The sequence below is a fragment of the Schistocerca serialis genome, chromosome 12 (genome assembly GCF_023864345.2).
Source record: "Schistocerca serialis cubense isolate TAMUIC-IGC-003099 chromosome 12, iqSchSeri2.2, whole genome shotgun sequence".
Classification (NCBI taxonomy): Eukaryota; Metazoa; Arthropoda; class Insecta; order Orthoptera; family Acrididae; genus Schistocerca; species Schistocerca serialis.
In genome coordinates this window covers 73,853,212-73,859,326 of record NC_064649.1, presented here as the reverse complement: position 1 = coordinate 73,859,326, position 6,115 = coordinate 73,853,212, and the positions used below count along the sequence as shown (strand labels likewise).

Sequence of the window (6,115 nt, the reverse complement as noted above, 5' to 3'; positions counted from 1 at the left end):
GAGGCATTCAATGTGGGAAATCGTTTGCGACTTCAGTATTACGAGATCCACAACATCAAGACTGTGTAGAGAATACCAGATTTGACGAATTTCCTCTCACCACAGGCAACGCGGTGGCCAACGACCTTCACTTAACGACCGACAGCAGCGGCTTTTGCCTAGAGTTGTCAGTGCTAACAGACAAGCATCGCTTGGTGAAATAACCGCAGAAATCAATATGGGACGTACGATTGTCGCATCCGTTAGAAATTTGGCGTTAATGATCTATGACGACGGATAACGGACGCGGCTGCCTTTCCTAACAGCACAACAGCGCCTCCAGCGGGTTTCCTGGACTCGCGACGACATCGGTTGGACCCTAGACAACTCGAAAACCGTGGTCTGGTCTGATGAGTCCATATTTCAGTTGGTCAGAGCTGATGGTAGGGTTCGAGTGTGGTGCAGACCCAACGAAGCCATGGTCTCAAGTTGTCAACAAGGTACTGTGCTAGCTGCTGGTGGCTCCATGAAAGGTGTAGGTTGTGTTTGTATGGAACGAACCGATCATTGACTAGAAGTGGTTATGATACTTCCTGGCAGATTAAAACTGTGTGCCGGACCGAGACTCGAACACGAGACCTTTGCCTTTTGCGGGCAAGTGCTCTACCAACTGACCTACCCAAGCACGACTCACGCCCCGTCCTCACAGCTTTACTTCTGCTAGTACCTCGTCTCCTACCTTCCAAACTTTACAGAAGCTCTCCTGCGAACCTAACAGAACTATCACTTCTGAAAGAAAGGATATTGCGGAGACATGGCTTACCCACAGACTGGGGGATGTTTCCAGAATGAGATTTTCATTTTGCATCGGAGTGTGCGCTGATATGAAACTTCCTGGTAGATTAAGACTGTGTGCCGGACCGAGACTCGAACTCGGGACCTTTGCCTTTCGTGGGCAATTGCTCTGCCACATGCCCACGAAAGACAAAGGTCCCAAGTTCGAGTCTCGGTCCGGCACACAGTATTAATCTGCCAGAAAAGTTTCATGTCAGCGCACATTCCTCTGCAGAGTGAAAATCTCATTCTGGAGAAATGGTTATGTTCGGCTAAAAAATGGGTCAAATGGCTCTAAGCACTATGCGACTTAACACCTGAGGTCATCAGTCCCCTAGACTTAGAACTACTTAAACCTAACTAACCTAAGGACAGCACACACATCCATGCCCGAGGCAGGATTCGAACCTACGATCGCAGTAGGCGCGTGGTTCCAGACTGAAGCGCCTAGAACCGCTCGGACACCGCGGCCGGCTATGTTCGCCTACTTAGAAACCATTTGCAGCCACTCGTGTGTTTGATGTTTCCAAACGGCGATGGAATCTTTATGGATGACAGTGAGACTCGTCACCAAGCCACAACTGTCAGCGATTGGTTTGAAGAACATTCTGGACAATTCGAGTACAGATGACGAAACATTAATACATAGATATGTCGTCGAAACGAAGGCCCAGTCGTAGCAATGGGAACTGCCCGGACAGTCAAGGTCGAAAAAATTCGACAAGTTCGATCACATGTGAAGGTTCTTCTTACAGTTTCCTATGCCTCTGGAAGACTCCTGTACAATTGCAATTGTTTTTTCCCTTTTTATGTAGGTGGTAGATTAGTATTCTGGAATATTTCCTATCTTGTAAATGTCCTTAAAAGTAAAGATTTTATTATTATTTACGATTGGTCAATGCTGGACCACGTGATGTACATCATGCGACATTTTCAGAGCTTTGTTTCAGGTTTCCTTCGTACTTTAATTCTCCCTATTTTACGCTCGTTGGACCAAGCTGTTTTGTCTTTCTTGGGTTTTTCAGCCAGGTCAACTGTGGAGTAGTGAATTTTCCCTGTATGGTTATATCAAGCTATGCTATTCCACCTTCCTTTATGTCTTCTTTACCTGCACGAATCTATCCTATTAGTTTCACTACAGGTTTGATAGAATTCCACGAAGTTTGTCAGTAAATTCCTTCTAGGTTTGAGGCCGCATTGTTACCTATAAAATTCCGACGTTTCGGCGACTGTTGGAAGGCGCCTTTCTCAGGGTGTATTTTATTGACTATGACGACGGACGCGGAAGCCTACGTTTACACATCCACGAAGTTTGTTAAACTGGTTGGTTCCATTATTTCTGTATGACCATAGTGTTAGCCTCGGTTTTATTCATAATGTTGGTATACTTCTGATTTTCTTTATTTCCTTGTCTGTTCAAAAATGGTTCAAATGGCTCTGAGCACTATGGGACTCAACTGCTGAGGTCATTAGTCCCCTAGAACGTAGAACTAGTTAAACCTAACTAACCTAAGGACATCACACACATCCATGCCCGAGGCAGGATTCGAACCTGCGACCGTAGCGGTCTCGCGGTTCCAGACTGCAGCGCCAGAACCGCGCGGCCACTTCGGCCGGCTCCTTGTCTGTGTTCGGTATAATTAGTACTTAAAGTTGTTCTGCTTCCTTTCCTTTCTCTCATTTGCATGTCTCTGAAATTTGCCTTTCTATTTAAAATCACCGCTTTAACCTCATAAAGACACTGGTTTGATGGCCGTATTCCAGGGCCTCTGTTTGGTGTATTTTTTGATGTATTTTTCGTTATATACAATAAAGATGGCTGTAGTGATAAGATGGATAATTGATTGTAATTCCACATTTAGGCAACCGATAGCGCCATGCATTGGTAAACGTCATCAAACAGTCAGTCGTGTATCGGGGAAGATAAGCTACCAGAGTCGGTCCATTGTTCGTGTAGTTAAATGAGAAGAATCTTGGATGGAGTAGTACTTGTCACTGTGGTGAGTTTATCACAGAGGTATGCCAAAAGTGAAATATGCACTCGTATATTTGGACACTGAAAATATCCATTAATGGAGAATGTAGGTTGAGAGTCAAAGTTTCAATCGCCATGACATTGTTGGATTAGTTTGGGTCACGTGTTATCTATAGGCGTCCCACCACAGTACTTGGGGAAGACACCAGCTATAGCTGAAGTACATTTTTCAGTTTGAGAATCCGTATTGACAAATACTGCTGGCAGTTCCCCTGTCGACGAATTAGCACGTTCCAAAGAGCGAGACTGCACAGCACCTGCAGGGAAACAGAAACTCGAGGTTCAAATTGATCCTGCAATGAATCATCATGTTAAGACATTTCCCCTCTACCAGTTCTGGCACCTGTTTCTAAGCAAAGAAAGAAAACTGCAATTGTACTTATGCACCGAGAGAGTTAGGATAGAAACAATGTAAAAAAAAAAATGTTTAATGTGTGGATACGTTGTGTGTTTTGCAAGAAGCAACTCCAAGACTTTAATGAAGAAGAAAATATGTGCAGTGATTGTAGTAATAAGAAATGCAAAAAAATAGTGGGAATGCTGATACATTACCCAAATATTTATTTTAACGTCTTCTGTATATTTATGCTTCAAATAAAATTTACATCGCATATATTCTTTGGGAAGATGTGATGTAATTTAATCTGCTATCTTCCACCGATATTGGCGTAAAATGTGAAAAGGAGAGGAACACCATATTTTCTATTACACTAATTGAAACTTTATTTTTGCATGATCAAATACAATTTCCAAATATCTTTTAAAATATAAATCTTGTGCTGGAAACGCAAAAACTTATTAATTGTGGCTGAAATATCGATGAAAGTAAAAAGGCATTTTTGTCCGGTCCATTCTTTTGTAAGCCTGAGTGCTGTTTCCGTGACAACGAAATTCGTAACCATTCTCTTTGATACCAGTTTCCTGGATGGTGTCGTCTAAATTACCTCGAGTTATCCGTATTTTGGAATTTTTGGTAACAAATAGTAGCTACAAATGTATTTTGATTTTTCGTACGATCTTATAGAACATAATCTTTCTGCAGTTTGTTTAGGAATTTCTACATGTTTTTCCACTGTTTCAATGTCCTGACATGGAATCACAAGGTCGTTTGCAAAGCTAAGCTCTCTATCCTAATATTCGTTTTTCTAATTTGACTAGTTCGTGGAATTTAAGCTCTGAACGGAGGAAGGATTCGAACACGGTACCTCCAGCGCGGTAGCCGTGAACCTTTGCTGCTGCGCTACGCTGACTTACTTGAAATGGATGTAATGTTACAGGTGTACAAAGCGCGCAATGAACTTCAGAATCGATTTTCTCAAAAACCAAGGCCTGTCGCAAAAAAACCGGATAGCCAAGAACTCAGGGTAAGTGCGCTACAACATATTTGAAGCGCATCAAACTCGGTGATTTACAGTATGGAGGGTCTCCTCATGAGACGATGAGGTTGGCACAGGAGGGAAATTCGTGGCGGGTGGAATAAAACCAGTCAGAAAAAAGACGACTCAAAAGAAAGAGTCGATGCCGGTAACAGCTAAAAATCACCGACATTCTCCCTGGATTTATGCACTATCTATAGATATAATTAAGTTCGTACAGAAGTCGCAGAGCAAGTCCTATGAGCACCTGGTCAATTTTTTTAAAGATGGCGATATCCTGTACTGGCAAGAAGTGGAGGAAATGTGAAACTTCCTGGACGATTAAAAGTGTGTGCCGGACCGAGACTCGAACTCGGGACCTTTGCCTTTCGAGGGCAAGTGCTCTACCATCTGAGCTACCCAAGCACGACTCACGCCCCGTCCTCACAGCTTTACTTCTGCCAGTACCTCGTCTCCTACCTTGCAAACTTTACAGAACCTCTCCTGCGAAACTCGCAGAACTAGCACTCCTGAAAGATAGGATATTGCGGTGACATGGCTTAGCCACAGCCTTAGGGATGTTTCCAGAATGAGATTTTTACTCTGCAGCGGAGTGTGCGCTGATATGAAACTTCCTGGTAGATTAAAACTGTATGCCGGACCGAGACTCGAACTCGGGACCTTTGCCTTTCGCGGACAAGTGGACTACCATCTCTTTTTTTTTTTTTTCGTGAATTCTCAAATGCTTGCTTCAAAGACTTGACTGCAACTGAGTTGATGGTACCAGTATGCAAATATAGATAATTTTTTGGAGGTGCATATGGGGCCTGAAGATGGCATGTTGAATTACAGAAACTGGTAGCGAAAACAGAATAAATTAGCCTCTCAATTCGCACAGCTGTTCATCGAATTTCTTTGTTAAACATTTGACCAGCCGCTGTCCCACGTCCACAATGGGTTAACGGAGACTTTTGCGAATGTCGTCTGCCTAGCAAGACATATGTGCTACGATTTAACAAGGAAACCGAAGAACCAGTATCTAACTGCAATCGTACATCGTTCTCAGCACGCGCACAAACAATTTCCTGTTCCAGTGCTGTACATAAGCCAAGGGCCCTGTCCGTGAGTCACTTCTAGTCGGTGTGCAAGTGCGTTGTCGAGATTGTGTGCAGACGGGGAAGTTCAGGATCGCAATTGCACCTATCGCTATGCACTGTAGACATAGAACTGGTCCAATTATTTAATAAAAAATTTTACTTCTTCTGCTAAAGCGAATACATTTTAGCGCTTACTTTCGATCCAGGTAAATGAAAACATTGTTTAATATTGAACTTCTAGGGGGTGACGTCACTCAAATAGAATATTCCCGTACGCAGCGTCCAGACATTTAGGCAAGACTCGATTCTCTTCTGTTTGTTTCATGTTATTGCCTATCGCTCTAGATTGAAACATGTTATTGCAAATTGTCCTAGCATAACGAAATTGTAAGATTATAAAAATGGGCCCATACTTTGCCTTTATGATGGCTCTTATTCTGCTGGGAAAGCTTCCAATGTAATGTCTTCCATCTGAGCTACCCAAGCACGACTCACGCCCCGTCTTATTCTGGAACCGTCCCCAAGCCTGTGGCTAAGCCATGTCTCCGCAATATCCTTTCTTTCAGGAGTGCTAGTTCTGCAAGGTTCGCAGGAGAGCTTCTCCAAAGTTTGGAAGGTAGGAGAAGGCGTACTGCCAGAAGTAAATCTGTGAGGACGGGGCGTGAGCCGTGGTTGCGTAGCTCAGATGGTAGAGCACTTGCCCGCGAAAGGCAAAGGTCCCGAGTTCGAGTCTCGGTCCGGCACACACTTTTAATGTGCCGGGAAGTTTCATATCAGCGCACACTCCGCTGCAGAGTGAAAATCTCATTCTGGAA

The 6,115-nt window shown here is 43.6% G+C and overlaps 1 non-coding gene across 1 annotated transcript; it reads right to left on the bottom strand.

Moving 5' to 3' along the window:
• Window positions 1–4,555: 4,555 nt before the first annotated feature.
• Trnas-cga (transfer RNA serine (anticodon CGA)) lies at window positions 4,556–4,630 on the bottom strand. The gene has a single exon. It is a non-coding gene; the product is annotated as a tRNA-Ser (tRNA).
• Window positions 4,631–6,115: the final 1,485 nt, after the last annotated feature.